General features: G+C 42.1%; 1 protein-coding gene across 2 annotated transcripts in view; it reads left to right on the plus strand.

The window, feature by feature from the left end:
- Positions 1 to 6,133: 6,133 nt before the first annotated feature.
- The window catches only part of LOC126356152 (amphoterin-induced protein 3-like), a 306,886-nt gene continuing 298,140 nt past the window's right edge, over positions 6,134 to 14,879 (plus strand). Inside the window, exon 1 of one of the 2 annotated variants that reach the window (XM_050006908.1) lies at positions 6,134 to 6,281. The gene's annotated coding sequence lies outside the window, so the exon portion shown is untranslated. The remainder of the gene's footprint in view (positions 6,282 to 14,879) is intronic. The other variant, XM_050006900.1, reaches the window with a different exon arrangement.

A 14,879-nucleotide genomic window follows, 5' to 3' on the forward strand; every position in this document is an offset into this window, starting at 1 on the left:
ACTTGAGCTTTTGTTTACTAATGATCAGCAAGCTTTGTCCAAACAACTGCATCATAATCAAAGGTTTACCGCAGGGCAAGTTGTGATACTGGCTACACATATAGGACCGAGATTCCCGTCACACAATCGGATTCATATTTTCCGTGGTTTTCGATTATATGGTTCCTTAAGCGGCTCAAGGTAACGACCCTCGATTATATGGTTCCTTAAGCGGCTCAAGATTGCGTCCCTGAATTCTTCTTTACTTCTGAGTTAATACTCAGTCTCTAACTTTCTACCAACGCACCCACTCAGAACATTCCAGGCATTTACTTTCTAACAAAGAGAACGTCGTACGAAACATTCGAAAGCTCGACTTTTCTTTAGAACAGAGATATCTTCCAGTGACAAAGTAGTAGGGAACCACTTCGCCGGTCTCCATGGAGCTATTCTGGCATGTAGTAACTCTGAAACGCATCAAACGCGTCTTCGATTCTATGTCGAAAGCTGCAGAAGCTTTTACTTCTGTTTACTGTAGCTACCGAAACACTTCTGACATGGCAGTGATACTGTGGTATCGACGAGAGACTTTATTGGTTTATTTTCTCACCACGTATTGTTTGCACTATTTCATTCATTACTGATGCTCTCTCCGTCGTATTAAAATTTTATTTGCCTGATCTGAATGTTTAATCTTAATAGAATAAAATCCTTACTTTGAGCAGACTGTCTCTACGGGCCACGTTGTCAGCTTTTATAGTGGAATCTCCTACACTACAGATGCTATACTATGTGATACAAATGGGAGATGGAGTATGCCTGGTCACATTCGTCCTTACATAAATTTAGAACATAAAACACTTAGTGCATCATTTAAATGAAAGTAATTCATGCGAAACCTTCATTTTACTGCATACTATTTGCTCGTAAGTGAACTTTGAGTTTAAGATAAAGGCAATGCCGGGTTGGTTCTTTTGAAAGGGGACGACCGATTTTCGTCTCCATCCTTCCTTGAGCCGAGCTTGTGGTCCGACTCTGGTCACATCGTCGTACACAGGACGTAAAACCTGAATTTTTATCCTTTTTTCGATGTTCAGACAATGTATCCATGCACCAAGCGTTGTTAATCGTAATCGTAACAATGAAGAAATCAGCGACTGTGATTATTTGCGATTTTAAATAGCATTAAGATTATTATATAAACTGCTGTACCAAACACTCGCTGACTGATCTGTACTAAATACATTTAAGTTTTGAAGTTTTTGTTTGTCCCAGCAGTCTGACAAATTTCGTCTTAATCAGTCAACTTAACTATCAGTGGGTCTACCCTTTGGTGCGTTTCATCGGAAGGCTCCTGTGCAGCCCAGAAGTTTAGCGTATCGATACGACTTTAAAGAAGGCTTTGAATATATATTTTTTACTGTATGGATTACTAAGTCATCGTCGTTCAAAGCATTTTTAAATGTTGCTTTCGTCGCGCTTACAAACTTGACAGAAAAAAAGATGACAAGCAAGTCAAGCTGGTGACAAAAATACTGTAGTAGTGTGGAACAAATTACTTCAAGAAATCCATAAACGCTTGTTTCATGAAACTATTGAAAAGAAAAGAAGTGTCACTGATAGCAATTTTCATTGTAATACTTTAATTTGAAAACTATATAAAAATTACATTATGAACAATTATTTTTAACCAGACTATACCTTTGTTAATTTCATGCCTCGTAATTTTGTCAATCTTTCTTTACATTTCACCTAAGGACCATCTTTAAGCTGTTAATTTAGTGTAACGCCTTCAAAGTTCTTTCACTTTTTTTTCATTTCACTTGTTAGAAATAGTCGGTGAGAGCCTACGACTGTAAAAGCATTGGGTTTATTTGTAAAATAACTTTTTCTGGTGTCAGTCACTATTTGCCTTTCTATTTATCTTTTCTGAGATGCATTTCGGAAAATTATTCCTATTTTCAAGTCCGTTTACTGTATTTTATGTCATTTATTCTTGATGTTTTCGATGTGTGAGATACTGCATTGGTCTGATGCCTTTGCTTATATTGCAGTAAAGGTAACAAAACGGTACAACACGTCATACATTAATGCATTACGAATAATTGGCGTTTCTTTTATATCTTTATGCCCTTTCCTATGACAATCGAGTCTGCCTCTTGATTTTTGAAGTCTGTTAGTTCCCATTCTCTCGAAATGGCCAAGGAACATTAGTCACATTTAATTTTTATACGTCTGATTCACTTGTTAATTTACATGTTTCTATTATACCTCTGTTTCCTCATATGTGCATCTTAATTTATTATAATTAAACACTTTTTTATTAGAGGAAGAGATACAAATGTGAGGTATGGGTAGTGATGTGGAATCCTATGATTTCTCGCCTCGTAATGCTGCGTTTCGGTAAGCTTCTTAAAAATTACGTCCAGTAACTGCAGACTGCTTTGGGATGCATTCATATTACAGTTGGCAGCCATTACCATTGATTGTAGCCGTTTTATTGAATTCACTGCAGGGTATAATTGTTGCAGGTTTCTGCTTTTCAGTTTCATTCTTGTCACAAGAAATAAATGATTAATATATTTTAAACAGGCTTTAGCTAATACATTAAACTCTAAAACGGCGTGTTTGTTACATATTTAAATTTGATTTCGATTAGCGTTTCTGAATTTCAAGATGGCTGTGTCGCTAACACGAAATACTACTATTCCATATTTGTACCCTAGTATTCCATATTTGTACCTGTTTTACTTACAGGATTTGCTTCAGAAACGACTTCACGAGCTCGAAAGCAGTGATATGAGTCTCCTATGCAAATAGCAATTAAAAGGATTAGATAAAAGAAATTGGGCCGCTTCATGAATCTGGATGTTACAAATCTCGCATACGAAACCGTGTCCAATAAAACCTTATGCCTGCCTTCGCATGCCTCCCACAAAATGCAACCGCTGTGCAGAACTTCCTTGACTTTTTTGACAGCCTATTATTCTGAGCTGGTACGCGTATGGATGAGGGAAAATACAGGGCCAGTAACAAACATGGGCATCGCCGAACTGAATGGAAAGGTCTAGAAGTGCCAGACAAGGAACATAGGAGTCAATGGGTTTATGGGGACAGGAATATACCCGTTAAACCCTCATATTTTCATAGACACAGATTTCATTGACATCAATGAAGGAATAATTAAGAATTTACATAATGATTCAATAAATAAACCATCTTAAGGAGCTGTTGCTTCTAAAAGTGGAAAGGCTGGGGTTGAAGTCAACGGAGGAACATCTACTGCCACGTCTGCAATTACATCTTGACAGATCTCACCGTTTGCACAAATAAAGAAGAGACCAGGAATTAAGGGAAGAAAAACAGGTCCTACAGCAATTCTAACCTTGTCTCCATACAAGAGATCTTTTTAAGTATCGACGACAGCAACAAGTAAATAGGAGACAAGGAAGCAGAGACCACAAGAATCATCTGATTCTGAGGGTGAAGTTTTTCGCGTTTTTAGCGTTCCGGACAACCGTGTACCCTCTAAGATGGCAACTGTCTCTTTTGCTCAGGTAAATTTTCGCATAACAAGGCAGGGGAAGAATGGATAACGTGTCTAATGTGCGAAATGTGGGCGCATACTGAATGCGCGCGTTACAGTAAAGAACAATATGTGTGTGACTTCAATAAGTGAAATTACTTAGAGTAAGAAGTTTAATAACTGAAAATGGTATATTTCAAAGTGTTTTTCTATTGTGTTATTATACTTTATAGTGTCTTCTTATATAATGAACTATTAAATTTTCCATTATTTGTTTTAACTTCAACAAATCTGAAATGAATGGAGTGTTCCATATTTGTATCGTATAATCTGAAGTGCCAAAAATGTCAAACTACGTGTTAAGCCTAATTTAGAAACCTTCCTAAAGCAGTATGTATTCGAAAATGTAGGAAGCATTAAAATATATTCCGAAATATGTGCTACAGATATTTTGTTTACTTAACGTGAAAAACTGAATAATTTATGAATGAAAAACAAAATGGTATCCCATATGTGTACCACTTCCTTTACAAATTTACGGTAATGGGCCTGGAGCAAATCAAAATACACTACTGCCCATTAAAATTGTTACACCAAGAAGAAACGCAGATGATAAACGGGTATTCACTGGACAAATATATTATACTAAAACTGACGTGTGATTACATTTTCACGCAATTTGGGTGCATAGATCATGAAAAATCAATATCCAGAACAACCACTACTGGCCGTAATAACGGCCTTGATACGGCTAGGCATTGAGTCAAACAGAGCTTGGATGGCGTTTACAGCTACAACACGACACCACAGTTCATCAAGAGTAGTAACTGGCCATTTCCTCGGCCACCATTGACCAGACGTTTTCAATTGGTGAGAGACCTGGAGAAGGTGCTGGCCAGAGCAGCAGTCGAACATTTTCTGTATCCAAAATGGCCCGTACAGGACCTGCAACATGCGGTAGTGCATTATCCTGCTGAAATGTAGGGTTTCGCAAGGATTGATGAGGGGTAGAGCCACGGGTAGTAACATATCTGAAATGTAACGTCCACTGATCAAAGTGCCGTCAATGCGAACAAGTATGGCGATGACGAATACACGCTTCGAATGTGCGTTCACCGCGATGTCGCCAAACACGGATGCGACCATCATGATGCTGTAAACAGAACCTGGATTCATCCGAAAAAATATCGTTTTGCCATTCGTGCACCCAGGTTCGTCTCTGAGTACACCATCGCAGGCGCTCCTGTCTGTGATGCAGCGTCAAGGATAACCGCAGCCATGGTCTCCGAACTGATGGTCCATTCTGCTGCAAACGTCGTCGAACTGTTCGGTCAGATGGTTGTTGTCTTGCAAACTTCCCCGTCAGTTGACTCAGGGATCGAGACGTGGCTGCACGATCCGTTACAGCCATGAGGATAAGATGTCTGTCATTTCGACTGCTAGTGATACGAGGCCGTTGGGATTCAGCACGGCGTTCCGTATTACGCTCCGGAACCCACCGATTACATATTCTGCTAATCGTCATTGGATCTCGACCAACGCGAGCAGCAATGTCGCTATACGATGAACCGCAATCGCGATAGGCTACAATCCGACCTTTATCAAAGTCGGAAACGTGATTTCTCCTCCTTACAAGAACGTTTCACCAGGCAACGCCGGTCAACAGCTGTTAGTGTATGAGAAATCGGTTGGAAACTTTCCTCATGTCAGCACGTTGTAGGAGTCGCCACCGGGGCCAACCTTGTGTGAATGCTCTGAAAAGCTAATCATTTGCATATCACAGCATCTTCTTCATGGCGGTTGAATTTGGCGTCTGTAGCACGTCATCTTCGTGATGTAGCAATTTTAATGCCCAGTAGCGTATAATTTATGTTTCATTACCAATTTTTGTTTCGGGAACACTTTGACTTCCTATTTGCAATGACAGTTCTCAAAACATTGTGTATGACAGCTAGTCGTAAAATATTATTTTGCACCCCGGGAAAATAAAGCTACATAATGAATTAATGTTGTTTTTTTTTGCGTGTAGAAGTCTGTAGTCCTGATATCCCCGCACCGCAATACCAGGATAGCGAAAGTCTAATGGCTCGGTCGGTCTCTGCTTTGTCAGTGGACTGTACCATTGTCTTCTGGCATCTCAAGCGGTCAGATCAGCAATGTGGTGCGGGGATTTCAGTGAGTGCGGAGACTGTGGACGTGACTTTGTTTTTCCCAATGCGATCGTTAAAACTTTATGATTAGTCCTCACACTCCATTTTTCTTGTGTCACTTTTACATTTGGGCCCTCTTTTTGAACTTTGATCCTACGACGGGCTTGTGATATCACATACACTCCCTGCCGGAGCGTTTGCGGTCATGAGGCGACACTCCTTGTGGTGGATTTCGAGGAAATAAACAAAAGAAATAAAACGAAATAAGAAGCAACGTAGGCATCGCCTAGTTATCTTGCGACTACCTGACGTCCTTCGAAATCGAGCGAGCGTCGTCAGCTGACGGTGAGGGCAGGGTTGCACGTGCCGAAAGCGAGAGTGCGCTTACCCACTCATCTGCACGCTCCCCCCTCGTGCGGTGCAGCGGAACAGCCAGGGGGGAGCGGCCGTGTGTGACCTGGCGGGTTAGCGGGCCACCAGACAGCGCTGCGAGCCGTCCCGAGCTGAGGCGCGCGCGGCGCAGCCGGGACGCTCGCATTCAAATCGGCGACGCCGCTGCTCGTCCAGCTGTGCGCCTCCATTAGTCGCGGCCGCAGACCTGCGGGATCCACCCATGTGCCTCAGAGGTGAGTCTCCACACCACAACTGTAATACATAACTTGATAAAATGCCATCTCCATTCCAAACAGCAGCAAGTTGCTATAAAGTACGAGAGAGAGTTTTTATGGGAAGACGTCAGTGCGCTAGTCGATCGAACTTTCTTGTGTGACAAAATACCGCCAGATTTGAATCGCCAACAAGTCTAATAACGCGTAAACTATGATTGAATCAACAAAGAATAGATAATGTTTGTCTGTATTTGCGCGATGTTTGTTTTGACTGTGACGTCATCGTACCATTGTAGGCGCATGCGCGTGATTGTTACGGCTTAGCGTGGAAACACGTTGATCTACGATATTGGTTCGGGAGTCATTCTGAAGAGCTTGCGTAGCGCTACTAGGAAGCAAATTGAAACAAAATAAATATTCGCCGGAATATAAAAATCGGTATTAAATTGAAAATTACAAAATAATGAAATACGTCGGCTCCAGTGACTCGCAAATATGGTCGGAACTATAGAAGATGCGAGTCAGAAAGCAAAAAGGTTAAAAATGTCCAGTGGTCGGCGAATGCGGGAGCTGCGGCATTGTCGAAAAGGAAATAAAAAACGGAAAAACGGCACAAACCTTTTACGTCGGACATACAGCGGCCGACAGTCCAACTTTGTGATTTATCCATTCTGTAACAATTATACTGCTCTGTGCAACCGAAGTGTGTTCTCTCAGACCGTGCGAAAATTTCGCACTTGCTTTCCGAGGCAAAATCTGGTGGAATGCAACTCTTTCTTCCCTACCCTCCTTAGGTAGTCAGCCCTACAATGGTTTGTTGCCAGTCGCATTATCATCATCTTTGTTTGTTGTTGACACTTGTTACTGACAGATGTTCTAGTCCTCGTCTCGTGAGCTATGTAGTATAGTAAAAAAATTACTCGCACAAACGCATATGTTCCAATGATCCTAAGTTTGAAGAAATTGTTTGTCATTGGATGCAGGCAGATTTCAGTGATACAGACCAATAAGTAGCCGAAAAAAAACGAAGGTTTTACAACAGCGAGTGATTACAGTTCTGTAAGCAGAGGGTCATTCAGAGGATGAACTTCAAGTCGGTTCTGATGACGTTCCCTGTTTCTCCAACAAAATTCTTCAAATGTTCTTTAAAATCAAACGAGTTCTTCTTTTGCACTTATAGACGGCAATTTTTATCTGCAGTTTTATACTCTGCAATTGGTTTTATATGAAAATGTACTTGCGACGGAGATACTATAATTTCTCAGAATGTGAAATTCAGTTCACTAACAGTTCGTTTATGTGTACTACTTTTTTTAAAAAAGTGTGATTTTGTGTGATAAAAAGGAGATTGCAGAATGCTTCGTTTATCGCAATGAGATGACAGAGTCCGCAGCTCGTTGTCGTGCGGTAGCGTTCTCGCTTCCCACGCCCGGGTTCCTGGGTTCGATTCCCGGCGGGGACAGGAATTTTCTCTACCTCGTGATGAGTGGGTGTTGTTTGCTGTCCTTAGGTTAGTTAGGTTTAAGTAGTTCTAAGTTCTAGGGGACTGATGACCAAAGATGTTAAGTCCCATAGTGCTCAGAGCCATTTGAACCATTTGAGATTGACAGAAAAATATCTAATCACGTAAGTAATTAATAAACTTCATGTTACCTAACTTAAACTAGCTATGATTTGCGCTTTAAATCTCGGTTCAAACACAGCGGTTCTGATGATCTCACCGCAGAAAAGTCACCTTGTGAGTTACGGATATTGATTCAACCGTCATTGTGAAGAACTGGGCGGAGCTCCACTAGGACGCAAAGTATGACAGTAAAAGAATTCTCCGGAATACAAGTATAAATCGGCATTAAATTGAAAATTACAAAATAATGAAAGATGTCGTCTCATATTGTTTGTAAATATGCTCCGAACTGTAGAAAACGAACGTCAGAGGTTTCAAGAAGCCTAAAATGTCCAATTGCCCAGCGAACGTGAGAGCTACGGTAGTGCAGAAAAGGAAATGAAAAACCGACGCAAAACCGATTACGTAGCTTGTCTGTCGGGCATACAACGGCCAGTGACAGTCCATACCTGTGAGTTATCTCTTCTGTCACCATTATTCCACTCTTTGCAATCATTACAGTAAAGATAGTCATAGTCAAATTACATATTTGTAAAGTTACAGTTTTTATGCCGACGTGTTCACGATAACTGTACGACGCGGATTCGAACTGGGCACTTTCATCGTAGTATCTACATCTGTACGATACCTCGAGTACCACTGTCATTTCATGTTTTCCTGTACCATTCGCAAATGGTGCGCCTGAAGAACAACAGTCGGTTATCATCCCTGATTCTTTTATTTTCTTATGAGAGGAGTGTAGGAAAAGGGAGAGAAGGAAACATAGTAGGTGAATATGGATTGGGGCTAAGAAATGAAAGAGGAAGCCGCCTAGTAGAATTTTGCACAGAGCACAACTTAATCATAGCTAACACTTGGTTTAAGAATCATGAAAGAAGGTTGTATACGTGGAAGAACCCTGGAGATACTAAAAGGTATCAGATAGATTATATAATGGTAAGACAGAGAATTAGGAACCAGGTTTTAAGTTGTAAGGCATTTCCAGGGGCAGATGTGGACTCTGACCACAATCTATTGGTTATGACCTGTAGATTAAAACTGAAGAAACCGCAAAAATGTGAGAAATTAAGGAGATGGGACCTGGATAAACTGAAAGAACCAGAGGTTGTACAGAGTTTCAGAGAGAGCATAAGGGAACAATTGACAGGAATAGGGGAAAGAAATACAGTAGAAGAAGAATGGGTAGCTCTGAGGGATGTAGTAGTGAAGGCAGCAGAGGATAAAGTAGGTACAAAGACGAGGGCTGCTAGAAATCCTTGGGTAACAGAAGAAATATTGAATTTAATTGATGAAAGGAGAAAATATAAAAATGCAGTAAATGAAGCAGGCGAAAAGGAATACAAACGTCTCAAAAATGAGATCGACAGGAAGTGCAAAATGGCTAAACAGGGATGGCTAGAGGACAAATGTAAGGATGTAGAAGCTTATCTCACTAGGGATAAGATAGATACTGCCTACAGGAAAATTAAAGAGACCTTTGGAGAGAAGAGAACCACGTGTATGAATATCAAGAGCTCAGATGGCAGCCCAGTTCTAAGCAAAGAAGGGAAGGCAGAAAGGTGGAAGGAGTATATAGAAGGTTTATACAAGGGCGATGTACTTGACAATATTATGGAAATAGAAGAGGATGTAGATGAAGACGAAATGGGAGATACGATACTGCGTGAAGAGTTTGACAGAGCACTGAAAGACCTGAGTCGAAACAAGGCCCCCGGAGTAGACAACATTCCATTAGAACTACTGACGGCCTTGGGAGAGCCAGTCATGACAAAACTCTACCAGCTGGTGAGCAAGATGTATGAGACAGGCGAAATACCCTCAGACTTCAAGAAGAATATAATAATTCCAATCCCAAAGAAAGCAGGTGCTGACAGATGTGAAAATTACCGAACTATCAGTTTAATAAATCACGGCTGCAAAATACTAACGCGAATTCTTTACAGACGAATGGAAAAACTGGTAGATGCAGACCTCGGGGAGGATCAGTTTGGATTCCGTCGAAATGTTGGAACACGTGAGGCAATACTGACCTTACGACTTATCTTAGAAGAAAGATTAAGAAAAGGCAAACCTACGTTTCTAGCATTTGTAGACTTAGAGAAAGCTTTTGACAATGTTGACTGGAATACTCTTTTTCAAATTCTAAAGGTAGCAGGGGTAAAATACAGGGAGCGAAAGGCTATTTACAATTTGTACAGAAACCAGATGGCAGTCATAAGAGTCGAGGGGCATGAAAGGGAAGCAGTGGTTGGGAAAGGAGTGAGACAGGGTTGTAGCATCTCCCCGATGTTATTCAGTCTGTATATTGAGCAAGCAGTAAAGCAAACAAAAGAAAAATTTGGAGTAGGTATTAAAATTCATGGAGACGAAGTAAAAACTTTGAGGTTCGCCGATGACATTGTAATTCTGTCAGAGACGGCAAAGGACTTGGAAGAGCAGTTGAACGGAATGGACAGTGTCTTGAAAGGAGGATATAAGATGAACATTAACAAAAGCAAAACGAGGATAATGGAATGTAGTCAAATTAAATCGGGTGATGCTGAGGGAATTAGATTAGGAAATGAGACACTTAAAGTAGTAAAGGAGTTTTGCTATTTAGGAAGTAAAATAACTGATGATGGTCGAAGTAGAGAGGATATAAAATGTAGACTGGCAATGGCAAGGAAAGCGTTTCTGAAGAAGAGAAATTTGTTAACATCGAATATAGATTTATGTATCAGGAAGTCGTTTCTGAAAGTATTTGTTTGGAGTGTAGCCATGTATGGAAGTGAAACATGGACGATTACTAGTTTGGACAAGAAGAGAATAGAAGCTTTCGAAATGTGGTGCTACAGAAGAATACTGAAGATAAGGTGGATAGATCACGTAACTAATGAGGAGGTATTGAATAGGATTGGGGAGAAGAGAAGTTTGTGGCACAACTTGACTAGAAGAAGGGATCGGTTGGTAGGACATGTTTTGAGGCATCAAGGGATCACAAATTTAGCATTGGAGGGCAGCGTGGAGGGTAAAAATCGTAGAGGGAGACCGAGAGATGAGTACACTAAGCAGATTCAGAAGGATGTAGGTTGCAGTAGGTACTGGGAGATGAAGCAGCTTGCACAGGATAGAGTAGCATGGAGAGCTGCATCAAACCAGTCTCAGGACTGAAGACAACAACAACAACACATGAGATCATTTCTCGAGAAGAATGTGGCCGTTATGTTTCGTGACTCTTCTTGGAACTTTCGCTTTTGTAGTTATTGCGGCAACATCTCCCTGACGTACACTATGAAATCAAAAGTATACGGACACCGCCTAAAACATACGTTTTTCATATTAGGTGCATTGTGCGGTCACCTACTGCCAGCTACTTCATATCAGCGACCTCAGTAGCCATTAGACAGCAGAATGAGGCACTCCACAGAACTCAGGAACTTCGAACGTGGTCAGGTGATTGGGTGTCAATTGTGTCATACGTCTGTACGCGAGATTTCCACACTGTTAAACATCCCTATGTCCACTGTTTCCGATGTTATAGTGAAGTGGAAACGTGAAGGGATAAGTACAGTACAAAAGTGTGCAGGTCGACCTCATCTGTTGTCTGACAGAGACCGCCGACAGTTGAAGAGGGTCGTAATGTGTAACAGACAGACATCTTTCCAGATCATCACACAGGAATTCCGAACTGCATCAAAATCCATTGTAAGTAGTATAACAGTTAGGCGGGAGGTGAGAAGACTTGAATTTCATGGTCGAGCGGGTGCTCATAAGTCACACATCATGCCGGTTAATGCCCGACGGTGCCTCGCTTGGTGTAAGGAGCGTATTTGGACGATTAAACAGGGGAAAAACGTTGTGTGGAGTGACGGATCACGGTACACAATGTGGCGATCCGATGGTAGGGTGTGGGTATGGCGAATGCCCGGTGAATGACATCTGCCAGCGCGTGCAGTGCCAACAGTAAAAGTTGGAGGCGGTTGTGTTATGGTGTGTTGTTTTTCATGGAGGGGGCTTGCACCCCTTGTTGTTTTGCGTGGCACTATCACAGCACAAGCCTACATTGATGTTTTAAGCACGTTCTTACTCCCCACTTTTGAAGAGCAATTCGGGGATGGCGATTGCATATTTCAACACCGATCGAGCACCTGTTGTTCATAATCCATGGCCTGTGGCGGAGTGGTTACACGACAATAACATCCCTGTAATAAACTGACCTGGACAGAGTGTTGACTTGAATGCTATAGAACACCTTTGGAAAGTTTTGGAGCGCCGACTTCGTGGCAGGTCTCACCGACCGACATCGATACCTCTTCTCAGTGCAGCACTCCGTGAAGAATGGGCTGCCATTCCCCAAGAAACCTTCCAGCATCTAATTGAACGTATGCCTGCGAGAGTGGAAGCTGTCATCAAGGCTGAGGGTGGGCCAACACCATATTGAATGCCAGTATTACCAATGGAGGGCGCAACGAACTTCTAAGTCATTTTCACTTAGGTGTCCGGATAAAATTCAATTCTCATAGGTACTGTAACTTAATAACAAATATGTGATTATACTTATCGTATCAGTAGGAAGCGCTTTATGTGCTGATTTAATAACAACGCACAATGCAAGGAAGGCATAAAAGTGAATCGCCGATTAATTTGAGTGTATAGCCTCATATTTCTGAGACACGTAGTTGATAAATTCGGTATTTGTAGAATGTGTTCCCGGTCAGTCCGCTGAATGCTTACAAAGTTCGAGAAATTTGCACCTGCAGATACAATTTATATACAGGGTGAGTCACCTAACGTTACCGCTGGATATATTTCGTAAACCACATCAAATACTGACGAACCGATTCCACAGACCGAACGTGAGGAGAGGGGCTAGTGTAATTGTTTAATACAAACCATACAAAAATGCACGGAAGTATGTTTTTTAACACAAACCTGCGTTTTTTTTAAATGGAACCATGTTAATTCTGTTAGCACATCTGAACATATAAACAAATACGTAATCAGTGCCGTTTGTTGCATTGCAAAATGTTAATTACATCCGGAGATATTGTAACCTAAAGTTGACGCTTGAAACCTCCGACGTTCAGTTGAGTGTTGTAACAAACACGGGCCACGGTCGGCGAACAGCATCTGCAGGGACATGTTTACGATGACGACCGTGTTTACGAGTGTGGCTGTAGTGCACTGTTGTGGTTTGGTCTAGCTGTCGCAGTGCCCGCATGTAGCGCTTGCTGCTATTGTTATTCTGCATTCGTCTCCGCACGCAGACCAATTGTAGTACACCGTGTTACCAGACGTCTGTGATAGTGTAGTGTTGTAGGAGCTGTGACCATGGTGTATTCGAACTCTGAAAAGGCGGAGATGATACTCATCTATGGCGAGTGTCGACGAAATGCAGCTGAAGCCTGCAGGGTGTATGCAGAACGGTACCCGGACAGAGAGCATCCAACGTGCCGCACATTGCAAAACATCTACCGCCAACTGTATGCAACAGGTATGGTCGTAGCACACAAACGGGTCCGTAACAGGCCCGTCACAGGAGAAGTGGGTGCAGTTGGTGTGTTAGTTGCTGTTGCCATGAACCCACACATGAGCACACGGGACATTGCGAGAGCCGGTGGACTGAGTCAAAGTAGTGTCATGCGCATGCTGCATCGTCACCGCTTTCACCCGTTTCATGTGTCGCTACATCAGCAATTACATGGTGATGACTTTAATCATCGAGTGCAATTCTGTCAATGGGCATTAACAGAGAATGCGTTGCAGTTCTACCTGTTTACCGATGAAGTGGGTTTCACAAACGACGGGGCAGTGAATCTACGGAACATGCATTACTGCTCCGTGGACAATCCTCGCTGGCTCAGACAGGTAGAGCGACAGCGACCGTGGACTGTAAATGTATGGTGCGGAATCATTGGCGACCACCTCATAGGTCCTCACTTCATTGCAGGGGCCCAAACAGCTGTAACATACATCGCATTTCTACAGAATGATCTGCCAACGTTGCTCGAAAATGTCCCACTGGAAACGCGTCGACGTATGTGGTATCAGCATGATGGTGCACCTGCACATTCCGCAATTAACACTAGGCTGACCCTTGACAGGATGTTTGACGGGCGTTTCATAGGACTTGGAGGACGCATAAATTGGCCAGCCCGTTCTCCTGATCTTACACCTCTGGACTTCTTTCTGTGGGGTACGTTACAGGAGAATGTGTACCGTGATGTGCCTACAACCCCAGAGGATATGAAACACCAGATGTACTGCGGCGTGTACGACATTCATTATTACGCCAGAGATTGCAATTGTGTGCAGCAAATGATGGCCACCACATTGAACATCTATTGGCCTTACATGTCGGGACACACTCTATTCCATTCCGTAATTGAAAACGGAAACCACGTGTGTACGTGTACCTCACCCCTCATGGTAATGTACATGTGCGTCAGTGAAAAAGACCAATAAAAAGGTGTTAGCATGTGCACGTAATGTGCTGTTCCAGTCTCTTCTGTACCTAAGTTCCATCACCGTTCCCTTTGGATCCCTACGTAATTCGGTGCTCTCCGATACACACGATCGAACAGCGGAGGAGTGGTACTCAAGCGTCAACTTTAGGTTACAATATCTCCGGATGTAATTAACATTTTACAATGCAACAAACGGTACTGATTACGTATTTGTTTATATGTTCAGATGTGCTAACAAAACTAACGGGGTTCCATTAAAAATAAAAAAACGTAGGTTTGTGTTAAAAAACATACTTCCGTGCATTTTTTTAATGCTTTGTATCAACCAATTACACTAGCCCCTCTCCTCACATTCGGTCTGTGGAATCGATTCGTCAGTATTTGATGTGGTTTACGAAATATATACAGCGGTAATGTTAGGTGACTCACCCTGTATATTAAATGGTATTAAATGGCCAAAGAAACTGATTCATGCCACGTCGTGTTGCGCCACTTCTGCGTACGATATTAGGCAGGTGTACCAGATTCTTTGGCTCATACTAAGTG

This window comes from Schistocerca gregaria, chromosome 1 (genome assembly GCF_023897955.1).
Source record: "Schistocerca gregaria isolate iqSchGreg1 chromosome 1, iqSchGreg1.2, whole genome shotgun sequence".
NCBI classification, from domain to species: domain Eukaryota; kingdom Metazoa; phylum Arthropoda; class Insecta; order Orthoptera; family Acrididae; genus Schistocerca; species Schistocerca gregaria.